Genomic DNA, 15870 nt, shown 5'->3' on the forward strand with positions numbered 1-15870 from the left:
AGCCGAAATGTCAAATTTCATGTCCAGTATCAAAAACCATAAAGTTTGATACCCATATTGCCCCAACTCTTACGGTTCGGCAAATGTCCCCCCATCGGGACATCCGCGGGGCCTCCGGCCACTCCGGATTGTGGCCACTACTGCCGAAATGTCAAATTCCATGTTCAGTATCAAAAACCATAATGTTTGATACCCATATTGCCCCAACTCTTACGGTCCGGCAAATGTCCCCCCATCGGAACATCCGCGGGGCCTCCGGCCACTCCAGATTGTGGCCACTACTGCCGAAATGTCAAATTCCATGTTCAGTATCAAATACCATAATGTTTGATACCCATATTGCCCCAACTCTTACGGTCCGGCAAATGTCCCCCTATCGGAACATCCCCGGGGCCTCCGGCCACTCCAGTCCAGGTGGTGGCCAGTTCTAATGATCGACTCCCGCGACTGGCATGTCTTAAGTGGTCCTTGCCTCCAAGCCATCTGCTCCCGGACCTCCAGGCCGTCTGCTACCGGGCCCCCAGGCCATCTGCTTCTGATGTGTTCTCGTCGACGTCCAGCAATAGAATGAATTTTCGGGACCGACTGAGCCTCGTTTTGTTGCCTCGTCGACGATCCGAAAATTATGAGGTGGAGTGGGGGTAATTTTAGATACATCAATCTCACGTCTCTCGATTGACTGATTGGGAAACGTTTGTTCAACCAACCAGCGTGCACCAAAAAGAGGGGAAATTTGCCGAGAGGGGAATTCGTCACGTAACGTTTTCGCTTCGCGAAAATGTTGGATTGACACCCCGTATAGAAACCTTAGGACAAAGTTCTTTGTCAAAAACCTCCAAATTTTTTTTTACCGTGTATCATTTTTTTTTCAGTGTAGTCCATATCCATCCCTACAACTTTGCCGAAGACACCAAATCGATCAAAAAATTCCTTCAAAAGATACAGATTTTTGAATTTTCACATATCATTTTTGTATGGACAGCTGCCAAATTTGTATGGAAAATTATATGGACAAACTAATGATGCAAAATGGCTTCTTTGGGCATACCGAAGGCACCAAAAAAGTTTCACCCGGATTAAAAAATACAAAAAAAATCGAATGACCGAAATCTCCCTTCTGTTGTTTTTGTTTATCTTGATTTTTTCTGTTCTTTTTCGCGGTAAGATTGTCAAATCGTCGGGAGAGTTTGATGTTGTATGTGGCCGCAGCCAACGGAATCTATTACAGGCGCTGGTGGACGACTTCTTAACAGTGAGAAACGTTACCGGCAACAACCGGCTCCTGCGGCGGTTGTTCTTGTAGAACTGATAACGGTTGTTGTTGCGGGGAGCTACGCAGTGTCCACCGTTGCTGAAGGCGATTCCATATTTGCATACCAAATGTTAGGAATGTCCACGATCCTAACCCGGGTACGGGAGCTCCATTAACCTAGACAACAGAGAAACTGGCGTAAGCGACAAAATGCTGTGGGACGCTTCCGATGCAAGCTGGAGAAACCTGAACTATGATGAGTACGTCTTGAACGGGGTTTCATTCGGAATTTTGCTAAGTTCATTTCGTTTATTTTAACAGTCATCACACCGAAAGATTGTTGCGGCCTGCGGTGATGAGCCAGTTAGGCTCGAGGGTCAAATCGGCCAGTCCATCCAAGACCAGAAACGGCTATTTCGACCAAGCTAAAGGGTAACGCAAGGGAGAGAATCTGTTTAAGTAACTAGTGGTTGATATTTTCATTGTTTTCCAGAACCTACGGCTGGATAACTCGCTGCAATCGGATAGGTCCACTGGTCTACGAGCTGAGGAGGAGGACACAAAGCCGGACCAGGAGGCTAACCGCCCTTGAACGGAAGAAGTCAGTCAGCAACAATCGGATTTTGACGAAAGGACCAGGTGAACTCGGAGAACATCGGTGCCTTACAAAAGCGTAAGCGGAAGCCGATATTTCTGCTGCGAAATGGACCAAGGATTGACGCATCATGGAAAACTGTGCCACTCCCGTCACAGTCAGTCAGTCCGAGTGCCTGTCACGTTGAGATCCTATTTTGTATGAAAATATAATTTGAAAAAACTAGGCAAATAAAATCAATGCTTTGTGCTCAAAAATTAAACTTTTTTTCCAAAAAAAATCGAATAAAACATTTAATAAAGTAGTATTCCTGAAGAACCGCATTTCGGTCTTGGAGATGCGACGAGACCGACGAACCTGTACCGAAGTGCCGAGTCCGACCCAACCAAAGGTCTTCCAGCAAACCGTCGTACCAGAAAGCCAACGCCGACCACGATGTCGAACCCGGAGTTCCGCTGTCCTATCTAACCTACAAGGCACTCACACGCGAGCGAGCGAGAGGTGAGGGGAATGAATCTGTATCTCAACTTCCTCCGGCCACAGCTGGAAGAAGTGCATGTCTAAACACTCATGCCAAAAGTGCCGCCAACGTCACCAGACACTGCTACACGACGACTCGGAACAAAGATCCGTACGGAAATCAGTCAACCCGCAGACCCTTGCACCATCTGTCAACCAGCCGCCAGTTTCCCAACCCGCTGGCCAAGAACCACAACAGTCTACTTCGGCAACGTGCAACTGCACCCAGACGGTGAAAACCGTCATGCTGCTGGCGGCGTTTGTCCACCTGCTGTACGACAAGGACAGACCTGTGCCATGCCGGCTTCGGCTGGACAATGCAGGTTAACTTTATTACAAAACAGATAACAAAACGGCTGAACACTGTGATATTGTCAAGCTTATAATTAAAACACATTTATGCGGTCTGCAATGCACCGCTTTATTCTTATACTTTCCTACACTGACTGACTGACAGCTCCCCCACGCTTATTGTCGTATACCTCAACTCTACACTAATTCAGCCATAACACGGCTAATCTAGAATGCCACAACACATACATAGCTCTACACGCTTATCGCTGACTACCTACTTCAGGATAATGTTCAGGATGCCACATCCTCCCCTTGCCAAATTGAAAGTTATAATAAGTACACTAACAAAACAATAAAGTTAATGTTAATCTAAAATCCTTTCTACTGCTTCTCATCTCAAGTTTTGTAACGCCTTGTGAAGTGTTCGTCCCAAAGCGCGAAGGCTACCGGCTTAGGCTGTCGATATCAATGATGCCAGTTGTCGTGTTGATCGTCCAACCATCCCGTCTTCCTCCGAGTCAACTAAAGTAACGAAAAAAAAACTGAAGAGAAAAAAAAAACAAAATCAGCAGTATACCAAGCTCTGAAACGTGAAATATAGAAGTAAAAACCACGTATATCAGGCATAAGAAATCATAAACCTCTTTGTAACATATTTAACCACGTATTTAACCTTATCACTAATTTGAATGAATACTGTATAAGGCTTCCTCTCCGAACTAAAATTATTGTTTTCATTGACAGACGTGAGCCATGTGGTTAACGTATAATCTTCAGTGAACATCCTTCTTTACAATTAGGGGGAGAGGGGGTAATATGCACCCCCTAAGGGAAAACTGTGATTTCTCAACCATTACAGCATTACTGTGGAAGAATTTTGTTCGATGTTCTAAAACAACTATTGTTCTTCGTCATCCATGAGAAAAAAGTCTTAAAAAACTTCAAAATTGTTCGAAAATATCAAATTTCTAAAAACATTTTTCATTCATTTCAAACAACCTTGCGGGGCAATATGCACCGCAACATTGGGGCAAAATGCACTACAACAACGGGGCGAAATTCACCACAACATGGGGCAAAATGCACCGGGTAAAAGCAGTTTTCACTAGTCACCACTAGATGACACCGCTGTTTTTAAAAAGGAGCTTCACAGCGATGCATTTTGCCCCGACCACGCTTTTTGCAGAAAATTTAATTAAAAATGCATTTTTTGATGTTTTTGGACTCATCTATCTATAGCATAGTGAAGATTATGGCAAAAACTATATACCTCAACACTTACAATAACAATAAATGCTTTTTATATTATCCAAAAATCATAATGAAAGTTCAATGAAAATTAGATGAAAACACAACATTTTAAAGTTTTGCAAATAACTTAAGCTGTTTTTATACTACGATGCTCAAATTTTTCCAGCATGGTTTAGCAATGTTAAGCTTCCAATTTCTATGATTTTTTCCCCGGAAAATTCTTCCAAATGCCGAGAAAAGCAGGGGGTGCATTTTGCCCCGGGGGTGCATATTACCCCCTCTCCCCCTATATAAAACTGTGATATAAGAATTCTCCTTTCATCGAACTATCCTCCTTCTTACGCGATATCGGTCCTCAACTTAGAATTTATTAACTGTTGAAGATATTCTATATCTCAGCTAAGGATAGTTGTTGTATACAAATGATGCTAAAACAATGCAATAAATTGAATGAAAATTGATTAGTTTCCACAAGGCTTGAATGACATTTTTGAATAGCATTGTTAAATAACATGAATTTCAGAAAACAATACTTCTTCCGAGAGTTAAGGTGCATATGTTTAGTTGGTTAAGAACTCGGTCCTATTTCCATCCACTGATTTAACAAATTATATTCTACTTATATTCAAATTATATTATATACATTCTTTACATAACCTTGATTGCTCTTCGCCTATTGAGCTTTTAATCACTTGGTTTCAGATGAAATCGTATGTATAATCTAAGATCGCTGGAATCTTTCAATTGGGTTATATATTTATAAAATTGATTAGAGAGCATTGTGTGATGAAAACTCTTTTTCTGAGAGAGTGATTCACGGCTTTACCTTATTAGAAACTATTTCACGAAGAACTACGTCCTGGTAGTTATACTATAGTTAGAATTTAACGATTCATACCGCGGTTGCCTTTTTGTATTTATTCCGTATATACAAGTTTTGACGTACGTAAGTAATGATATTTTTATTCAATTTGTTTGATAACAATTATAACTTTCATGGCCTGCTATCTCGAGGACCGTATTTTATATATTATCTCCTTATATTTTTATATGTGTGTTTAACTGTAGTAATATATTATACTTGTTCCTTATTTATGAATTCGTCAAACTTACGTAGACTACATAGATCCCTGCTAAAAATCTAAGTACAATTGAACATTGTTTGGATAATACATTTGTTTGAAGAGCCTTTTTTTTATTGTGGAACTTATCATTGTATAATCCATTGTGTTGCTATAATTGATGAGCTTCCATTATTCTTTTTGGTGAGTTCTGCGCAGTGTTCCATCCTTCCTTCCCTGTAAATTCTGTGAAATGTGAACTGTTCAGAGAATCCTTTCTGTGGTAAACATTATGCAGTAAGGCTGGCCACTTACATTTTTGCGATTCATTTTCGTTTCAATGTACTTTAACCATTAATATTGACTCATTATATTGGAACATTTTCCTAAGACTTATCAGCAACTTTCCTTGGACAGAACGCGTCTATTTTTAATTTGCATGGTCAAATATTTAAGTTATTTTATTTTATTTTGTAAAATTTTTTCATGTTATTATCTAATCTTTTACAGACTTTTGTCCTCACAGTAGTTACGATTTTCTCATTTAAAATAACTTAACTCGATTCCTTCGGTAACTGCATTTAGCTTCGGACCAAATTCGACTCAAATTCTCAGCAACTTTTCCTTTTTTTTTTCAGCAGTTGGTCTTAGACTAACTCCGACTCAACTTTTCAGGAACTGTTAAGCTGCAGTTGGCCTTGGGCTAAACCCGACTCAACTTTTTAGGGCGATTGGCCTTGGGCTAAACCCGACTCTATCATTTGCAGCAGTTGGCCTTGGGCTAAACCCGACTCAATCTTTGCAGCAGTTGGCCTTGGGCTAAACCCGACTCAACTTATCACTAACTGTTATGCTGCAGTTGGCCTTGGGCTAAACCCGACTCAACTTTTTAGGGCGATTGGCCTTGGCCTAAACCCGACTCAATCTTTGCAGCAGTTGGCCTTGGGCTAAACCCGACTCTATCATTTGCAGCAGTTGGCCTTGGGCTAAACCCGACTCAACTTATCACTAACTGTTATGCTGCAGTTGGCCTTGGGCTAAACCCGACTCAACTTTTTAGGGCGATTGGCCTTGGCCTAAACCCGACTCTATCATTTGCAGCAGTTGGCCTTGGGCTAAACCCGACTCAACTTATCACTAACTGTTATGCTGCAGTTGGCCTTGGGCTAAACCCGACTCAACTTTTTAGGGCGATTGGCCTTGGCCTAAACCCGACTCAATCTTTGCAGCAGTTGGCCTTGGGCTAAACCCGACTCAATCTTTGCAGCAGTTGGCCTTGGGCTAAACCCGACTCAACTTTTCAGGAACTCTTTTGCTGCAGTTGGCCTTGGGCTAAACCCGACTCAACTTTTCAGGAACTCTTTTACAGCAGTTGGCCTTGGGCTAAACCCGACTCAACTTTTCAGGAACTCTTTTGCTGCAGTTGGCCTTGGGCTAAACCCGACTCAACTTTTTAGAGCGATTGGCCTTGGGCTAAACCCGACTCAACTTTTTAGAGCGATTGGCCTTGGCCTAAACCCGACTCAATCTTTGCAGCAGTTGGCCTTGGGATAACCCGACTCAACTTTTCAGGCACTTTTTTGCAGCTGTTTATGTTGTACTAAAACTTGACTTAATCTTTTCGTGCTAATAACTATCCGGTCCTTGGACTAAAACCAACGCAATCATTTTTTTGGGTGACCTGACGCCTATTACAACAACACAACACTTTACCTGATAGTCGTCCTCGGACTAAAACAATATTTTTATAAAAATGCTCGCAATTTAATTTTTAAATTTCATCGTAAACTTTGCACTTTCCCTCTCTTCCTTTTTCTTTTTTTTTGACGTCTAGTTTTTACAGTCACCACAATAATTCTTTACCGTGCCTTTATAATTAATTCCTCAGAGCAATGTTTGATAATTGGCTCCCTAAATATAAGTGTTAGGACTTTCCCAAACGCAATTGCAATTATTTAAAAGTACGAACAGTTTCATATGATAGGTTATTACATTTTGAAAATGTATATATCGATCAACGAACAATTGTTTATCAACTGCTAAACATTATATATAATTTTTCTCATCCTCGCATCTCACATAGTAATTTTCTGTGTAAGTAAATTCAATCCGAATCAATAAAAATTACGCGAATTATAATTATTTGATCTAATATTTTATGTTCTCAAATAGGATCGACAAAAGTTTCGGACAGAAGACGCAATCATCTCGGATTTTTTTTAGATATCGTTTTTTTTCAAAGCAATCAATATTTTCCAAGTCCAAGAAATTTAAGTTTTTTGACTTACTAAATCCATTCCGTAACTTACAGCTTGTATACATATTTAAACTTGTTATATTCATATTATCCTCCTCTTCTCCAGAGCTAACGATGAAATGGACTGAGTATTTGGCTTGGTTCAGGCCTAAAAACATCGCCTCAACCTACCGCCTAACTACCGCAGTGAGAAAAAAAAATCAGCAAGTTGAACTGAAATTCTACGTTGATTTGGCTGTCAACTTGATTTGTTTTGAATATTTTCAAAAAAAAAGTCAGCTGAAAACTCAAGGCAACCTTTGACAACAGCCAGAAATTTGTTCTGCGGTTGTCATGCGGCTGACATGCGATCATTATCTTGCGGTCCTAATACCGCGCTTGAACTCTAATTATTGACGTCCGCAGTAATATCTCTCCCAAGCAAATATTGTATTTTGTCACTGCTTATGAAAATAAATCAAATAGTTAATCAAAACTTTCCACTTTTCTAATGCATTCACAAGAATAATAACTTCTGTTCAACAACCCAATGGGTGAATGTATAACAATAACTCATTTATCTACCTTATTAATTTCATTCAATCAAATTATCGAAATAGAATATCCTACAAATAATTTGTACAAATACTAAGAAATAATTAAAATTCTTAAATCGTTACCTAATATTCAACAAAACCTCTTATGTCCGTTCAGAATGTTAGTGTCAAATTTCCAACGATTTGTATTCTGCCGAAAATCAAAATCGAAGAGCCACAAAAACAAGCAAATTCCCAGCCCAGCGTGTTAGGCTCATTTTATCAGAGTTCCAACAGAAGTAGATATTCTAACTGTATTCTATCAGAAATCCTGCAAACTACCAGCAGCTCTGTTAAAATATTTCGTGGCTGGGTTCCTGGGCAATGGAAAAAGTGAGAAAACTCGTGCACCTAGCTGTTGCCTTTGGCCGGGTGATGGTTGCACAACGCGAAGTAAAAGAGAGAGGAAGAGAGAAATCAATGATTGCTGCGATCATTGCATGACGTGAAGAATGCAGGGGATGGGCGCGGATTGGACGCAAGATGCTGAGCGGGGGAGATGATAAGGGAGAACCTCGTCGTTTGTGCGCCCTGCTTCGGTCAAGTTTTTTTATCTGTGGAGGGAAGAAAACGCACACCAGTTCTTCCAGAACCAAATCGAACAGCAAACTCTCAACCTCCAACAAGCCGTTCATGCGGCCATCACGCATAACACTCACACACGCACAAGCGCCCCTCTGCACCGCTCGCTTCTCACAAACAAAAATAAAATATCCGGAACATGCTCACCGAATTCCAGCATCTCGGCCACCCGGCCTGCTGTCTCCTTATGGCAATTCCAGCTCTGCTGTCCGCTGCCAACGTCGCTACGATGCCGTCCTGCTGCGCGGAAAACGCCACCGCATTTTACCCATATTTTTTTCACACACAGGAAATCAACTTTTTCCTACTTCCAACTTCCAGACTTTCACAAAAATCACAATTTATCAACATGGCAGGATCGCCAATGTGATATTCTCAAGCTTATAATTAAAACACATTTATGCGGTCTGCAATGCACCGCTTTATTCTTATACCTTCGTACACTGACTGACTGACAGCTCCCCCACGCTTATTGTCGTATACCTCAACTCAATACTAATTCAGCCATAACACGGCTAATCTAGAATGCCACAACATATACATAGCTCTACACGCTTATCGCTGACTACCTACTTCAGGATAATGTTCAGGATGCCACAAACACAAGTCGAATTGCTGCGAACGAGGACGATCCAGCTCCAGTCGCTCCACAGCTTCGCTGTTAACGTGAAGTGCCTCATCGCCCTCAAGATAACCGAGATGGTTCCGTCGGCCCCGTTTAGCTCGTCCAATTGACCGATTCCTGCGGATATTCAGCTGGCCGAACTGAACTTCCACACACCGGACCGGATCGGCATGTTGCTTGCCATTCCGCACCGTCGTCGCCGATCTTGACGACAACCGAAGCCTGGCTCTTCGGCGGTTCCTGTAGCTGGAGAAGCGGCTCAAACCTGAAACGGTAGAAAGGTGAGTTTATTATCGAGTACGAATCCCTAAGATACTGCAACTCGGTTGAAGATCCCGACGACGTACCTGATCAAGGTCGTTACTTTATGCCCCACCATGCCTTCCTTCACCCCTCGAGTTCCACAATCAAACTGAGGGTAGTTTTCGACGCTTCGGCGTGTGCTGTTGGAGACAGCCCAGTTTTTCGATGTGCTGGGCTGTGCTCACCGGTCATCATGAAGACCAACTCGAGCTCCTCGAGTAGAAATTACAGTCTAAGCTGGTGGACAAGGTCCTCACAGCGTTGAAACTGCCGTTCCGGAACGTCGTACTGTGGTCGGACTGCCAAGTGGTTTTGGCGTAGCTTAACATTCCAACGCCCAAGGCTCCAAAAAAGTTGGAACGGTAACTTCAACTCGCTGGTTCTCGGGCATAACTCAACCAATTAAGATGATTCTTTTTTCCAGTGATTTTTTAGAATGTCTAGATGATCCTAGAACTTTGCAGAACTTAATTTGATCAAATCTGTAATTTTTGCGATCAAAAACATCGTTCCAACTTTTTTTTCGCGTGTAAAAAAAAATTCGCCAAAAATTCCGCGGTGGCAGTCGTTTTGAAAAAAGGTGGAACGATGTTTTCGGTCGCAGAAATTACAGATTTCATCAAATTAATTTCTGCAAAGTTCTAGAATCATCTAGACATTCTTACAAATCACTGGAAACAAGAATCGTCCCGATTGGTTGAGTAATGCCCGAGCACCAGCGAGTTGAAGTTACCGTTCCAACTTTTTTGGGAGGCTTGGGCGTCCGTGTAAGTTGGACATGCGTTGGGCGTTCCAGTGTTAAGAAACCGTTAGGCCTGTTTATCCCGGAGATGCGTTCGGCGCAAGAGCTGATCGTAATGGTGATCCAGCACGATGCACTGTCCAAGTTGCCGAGAACGAAACGCATCCAAGCTTTGCCTCGTTCCTGGACTAGAGTCTGCTAAGGGTGGGCGGCAGATGGCAGCATTCAGCGTCGGCGTAGTCAAGGTATGAACTTGAAAGCAGCAGATCGTGTAAGCCTACTTCGTGGTGTTTGTGTGCATGTCAACTAAAGCCGTCCACTTAAGTTCGTCTCGTACCTCACGACCGAGGCATTCTTGGTCGCCCTCTAGCACTTCGTTTGCCGACGCGGCGTGCATGCACAATCCTAGTGTGCGTCCAACGACCAGATAGCGACCTTCTACCTGTCAAAGAGATAACCTGGTCGTTCATCCCTCCAGGGACGATAAATTTCGGTTGCGTCAGGGAGGTAGCTGTGAAGAGCAAAAAGATATAATCTCAAGCGCAGATTAAAGAACGCACAACTTACCTTCGAGCTGTAGGCCCCAGTTCTCGCGCTTTTCTCCGTTATATGCTTCTCTTTGGAGTGTTGCTCGGGAACGGGCCAGCATTATATGTGTTGGTGAGAACTGCAGATCGCTGAAATGTTTACACGCGGGCAAAAATGATCTAGGGGCTTGCTGCAAAAAATGTTATAAAATGTGACATTTTCTGCAGCAAATCCACTGTTGCAGATTTTGAGGTATATTTTTCCTTTGGGCGTAGCCTAACCCAAATATCCAATTTAAAACATTTTTAATTCGTTGTGCACACTTAGCACAACTGCAGGGGTCGTCCATTAAAAAAAACTACGTAACAATAACATCCACTAATTAATCTCACACTTAGCCTAACCCAAATATCCAATTTAAAACATTTTTAAGTCGTTGTGCACACTTAGAACAACTGCAGGGATCGTCCAAACCAAAAAACTACGTAACAATAACATCCACCTACCAATGCACAGTGGTCCAGATCGCAAAATTAAGTGGAAAATGGATTTTTCGAAAAATGGTTAAGTTTTGGAGCTTTGGTGTCTTCAGAAGAGTTGTTGCAAATAGAAAGGGGCAACTTTTGGTTTGGTTGAAAATTAGGGTGGTTCACGATTAGGGTGATTTTGGAAATCTAACTTTACAGGAATATTTTTGGGATTTTTTTTGTCTTCTAGAAAGTTGTTGGGCTTGCCATTTCAAGCAACTTTGTCGAAGACATCAAAATTTTATCTCGTAATCTACGCCTTATATGACCAAATTTATAGAAAGCATCTTAGCAAACCTTCAAAAATCAGTTTTTTGAACGTGGCAATTCAGGGTTAAGTTTTAGAGAAAAGCGATGTTCTGAGCACTTTTAGAGCTCTAAAAAACGAACATTTTTATTTGTTGACATGCCAATTTGGACTTAAGGGTCAAAAGTTACAGCCATTTTAAGGTAAAAAAGATGCAAATTTAAAACTTAAATATCTCGAAATGGCGCAAGCCAAATTTTAAGCACTAGGTTGCATTTGAAAGAGGAGATCTAGCACTACAAACGCTGAAAAAATCTCAGAGGTGTTTTTCTTTAAACTCGAGATATCTTCATTTGAAAAAGTCTAATTTTCAAGGGAAAATCATATGGGACCACCCTAACGAAATTCGAAAAATGTCCAAATATATGTTTTTCCATGTAATTTTGCCCGCTGAATCCGAATCTGCCCTCAGAATTGAGCCAAAGTATCGAAAAATCGAGTTTTGGTCATTTTTTGGGTTTCAATGTACAATTATCATTTATGACCAAATTATGACCAAAACTCGATTTTTCGATACTTTGGCTCAATTCTGAGGGCAGATTCGGATTCAGCGGGCAAAATTACATGGAAAAACATATATTTGGACATTTTTCGAATTTCGTTAGGGTGGTCCCATATGATTTTCCCTTGAAAATTAGACTTTTTCAAATGAAGATATCTCGAGTTTAAAGAAAAACACCTCTGAGATTTTTTCAGCGTTTGTAGTGCTAGATCTCCTCTTTCAAATGCAACCTAGTGCTTAAAATTTGGCTTGCGCCATTTCGAGATATTTAAGTTTTAAATTTGCATCTTTTTTACCTTAAAATGGCTGTAACTTTTGACCCTTAAGTCCAAATTGGCATGTCAACAAATAAAAATGTTCGTTTTTTAGAGCTCTAAAAGTGCTCAGAACATCGCTTTTCTCTAAAACTTAACCCTGAATTGCCACGTTCAAAAAACTGATTTTTGAAGGTTTGCTAAGATGCTTTCTATAAATTTGGTCATATAAGGCGTAGATTACGAGATAAAATTTTGATGTCTTCGACAAAGTTGCTTGAAATGGCAAGCCCAACAACTTTCTAGAAGACAAAAAAAATCCCAAAAATATTCCTGTAAAGTTAGATTTCCAAAATCACCCTAATCGTGAACCACCCTAATTTTCAACCAAACCAAAAGTTGCCCCTTTCTATTTGCAACAACTCTTTTGAAGACACCAAAGCTCCAAAACTTAACCATTTTTCGAAAAATCCATTTTCCACTTAATTTTGCGATCTGGACCACTGTGCAATGTCAAACAGAGAAACAGCGCGCGCGCATGCACTATGGTACATTAGGGTGTAATATGGTTGTATGGAAAAAAATAAAGTTGTCCAAATTTAGCGAGCACAACCATTTTTCAGTTCCTTTTGGGGTCCTAAACTACTCCCCAAAGTTTGGAAACGATTGGTTTAGTCCTCACTTTGCGCAAAGCGATTCAATTTTCCATATAAATTTGTATGGGAAAAACCATTTTTTTGGATTTTGATATTTATAAAATCCACGTTTCACGCTGTACTAAAACCGGATTCATATTCGGATGCTCTGGAATGTGCTCTACAACTTTCCCGAAGAGAGTATGGTGCTAACTTGCTCCTATAAAAAGATACAGTGTGTTCAAAACTCGTCTAAAACGTGTTTTTTGCTCGAAAATCACGTTTTAGACGAGTTTTGAGGACGCTGTATCTTCTTTCAGGGACAAGCTAGCACCATACTCTCTTCGGGAAAGTTGTAGAGCACATTCCAGAGCATCCGAATATGAATCCGGTTTTAGTACAGCGTGAAACGTGGATTTTATAAATATCAAAACTAAAAAAAATGGGTTTTCCCATACAAATTTATATGGAAAATTGAATCGCTTTGCGCAAAGTGAGGACTAAACCAATCGTTCTCAAACTTTGGGGAGTTGTTTAGGACCCCAAAAGGAACTGAAAAATTGCTGTGCTGGAAAATCGATTTTGATATCGATTTGGTGGCCAAGTTTCAAAAAAGTTACCTTCTCCAAATATTTTTTGGTATTTTTTTCTCGAAAGTAAACATTCTAACTAAGAAAAATCCAAATTTTCAAAGATCTAAGTTTGTTCATTACGGAGATACGAAAGCTGAAAGTCAAAAATTGGAGAAAAAAACTTGCGTTTTTCGTAAAAAAAGGCAGATTGTTTAATTTTAACATAGCTCAGCCATTTTAAATATTTTATTAGAACAAATATACATCGTTGGAAAAATAATGAGATAAACTTAGAAACTATTAGTAGATAAATGTTGTTTCCAAACCAAAAACTGAAGTTTTCATCGAATAACTGGAGCATTTTTTTGACAAAACTTATTTTTTTGTGTTTGTTAATCGAGTACTTTTTTTGCTAACCGATGCTAAACATGAAACTAAGATCACTTGAAAGATTGGATCATAATCTAACATTGCTGAAATTTCCAGCCTGCGATTTTTTGCGTTTTCGGAGATATGTCATTTTAAACATTTACGTTTTATCAAAATTTGCTGCAATCTACATATGCGCCCGTTTATTTTACTTGCTTTGCTACCTACTTCGTGGGCGTCGTCGCTTCAAAAATCAGTACCTGGTTTCAAGAAGTAAAGTAGTAAAAAAGTAAAGAAGTTTCTCAAGCGAAACTGGAGAATGGAGAATCTCAGTTTGACTCCGAAAAAAGTATCCAGCAAAATATTGACTTAGCATGATGAATTTCTGCGATCAATCCATGAAACTGGTCCCCTTTTAAGTTCTATGTTGGTTAGTACAAAACGTCATAAAAAGTACCTTTAACAAATCCTGAAGCCGTCAGAAACTTTATAATCAAATGAATTTTCATGAACAAGAACATTAGGATTAGTAAGAACATGTTTTGTATTGTATCGTTTTACTTCATAATTAATATTTTGAATAAAATTAATTTTTCTGTTATTTGATTTAACAATTAAAATTTTTGCAATTTATGCCCGTAAGGTTCAAGTTATACGGCATGGACTCACAAAATAAATATTTGACTTAAAATGAATTTATTACGCTTAACAAAATTTTGTTGGAGGGGAGGGAGGGGGTGAAAGAAAGAGAGGGGAGGGGAAGGACACAAGTCCTTGAAGTGGGGATGTATTAGCTTATCCATAATTTAATAATATAAACTTGCGATACAATATATACGCAATTCTGTTGTACTTGCAAATGTATGAAAATACTATTTATTATAAACAATCAACTATTGAAAAACATGAATAGTCATAAAAATCGACGTATGGGTCATTCCATCTGAAGTGGAACAGCACTTGAAAATTACCATCTCCGATTCTGCCCAAATTTGGCAGAGCTGTTGAGACTATCAAAACATGCAAAGGCAAAGTAATCCACTTTAACGACCCCCGGGTCTTTTGTGGTCTCAGTTGCAAGTTTCTGCTCATTTCTAGGCGTCCGAAGATTATGTGTGGTGAGTCACCCAAAACCTCTTTTACGCAAATGGACCGACGTTTTACTTCCCCATCCGATAGAAGGCGTGGTCAGGCAAATCTCGTCTCGAAAAATGCCACCGGGTCCGTCTGGGATTGAACCCAGGCCATACTGGGGTTAAGAGGCTACCACGCTAACCACTAAACCACCGGACCCGGCATCAAAACATGCAAAAATCCCGAATTTCATCCAAATCGGACCACCCCCTCCATTTTTGTACCCTCCCAAAAAATCAACTTTTTGGCGATTTTTGAGCGAAACCCCTATCTTCAAACGACGATAACTCAGGAACCACAAATCTTAGAGGGTCGGTCTTAGACTCAATTTTGAAGGAAATTGGACGTAGAATCCATTTCTGTGATCAAAATTTAGATTTAAATGTGTTTTGTACCTGTATTGCGCAATTGAAAACTTTAAATGGCCGTATCTCAAAACAGCCCTATTTATTTTTTGAATTTGACCTCACCATCGTAATCCCCGTCCGATTTTACATAAGAATCACTTATCGACAGAAAGGAATATGTTTCGTTCCAGAGATATCGAATTTTAAAGTTATGCGTATTTGAGATTACCTAAATTAGCTACACTCGCCGCCTCTGCTAGAAGCACTAAGTCGTGCTGATGAATAATTACTACCTGGTATTCTGTAAGATGAATTATTTTTATAATTTTATACGATTTTGAGATAATCAATACCTTGAACAATCTATTTTTTGTTTAAGGAATATTTATTGGGTAATTTTCAATGCACTGATCTTCATGATCTCAGTGTCATTAAACCATATTAATTAAAATTTGAACTTTGAATATTTATTTGCAAATGCTACAGAGTTTTTACAATACAATTTTCAAAAAATTATCATTTTTCTATTATTTTATATTTTCCTAATTCCTCATTTCTTCCCACTTTATCAAATTATTTCTTTTATTTGAAGTGAGAACAAATGTAGAGCTGGCTGTGGTAGATGAAATAACTCTCATG

General features: G+C 39.9%; 2 long non-coding RNA genes across 2 annotated transcripts; one reads left to right on the forward strand and one right to left on the reverse strand.

Moving 5' to 3' along the window:
* Positions 1-495: 495 nt before the first annotated feature.
* Positions 496-2428, forward strand: LOC120424824 (uncharacterized). The gene is made up of 3 exons (XR_008212250.1): positions 496-1512; positions 1574-1684; positions 1746-2428. It is a non-coding gene; the product is annotated as an uncharacterized LOC120424824 (long non-coding RNA).
* Positions 2429-9140: 6712 nt separating this feature from the next.
* Positions 9141-11867, reverse strand: LOC128093122 (uncharacterized). The gene is made up of 3 exons (XR_008212251.1): positions 10624-11867; positions 9359-10567; positions 9141-9276 (listed from the first exon to the last, which is right to left on the reverse strand). It is a non-coding gene; the product is annotated as an uncharacterized LOC128093122 (long non-coding RNA).
* Positions 11868-15870: the final 4003 nt, after the last annotated feature.

This window comes from Culex pipiens, chromosome 1 (assembly GCF_016801865.2).
Source record: "Culex pipiens pallens isolate TS chromosome 1, TS_CPP_V2, whole genome shotgun sequence".
NCBI lineage: Eukaryota > Metazoa > Arthropoda > Insecta > Diptera > Culicidae > Culex > Culex pipiens.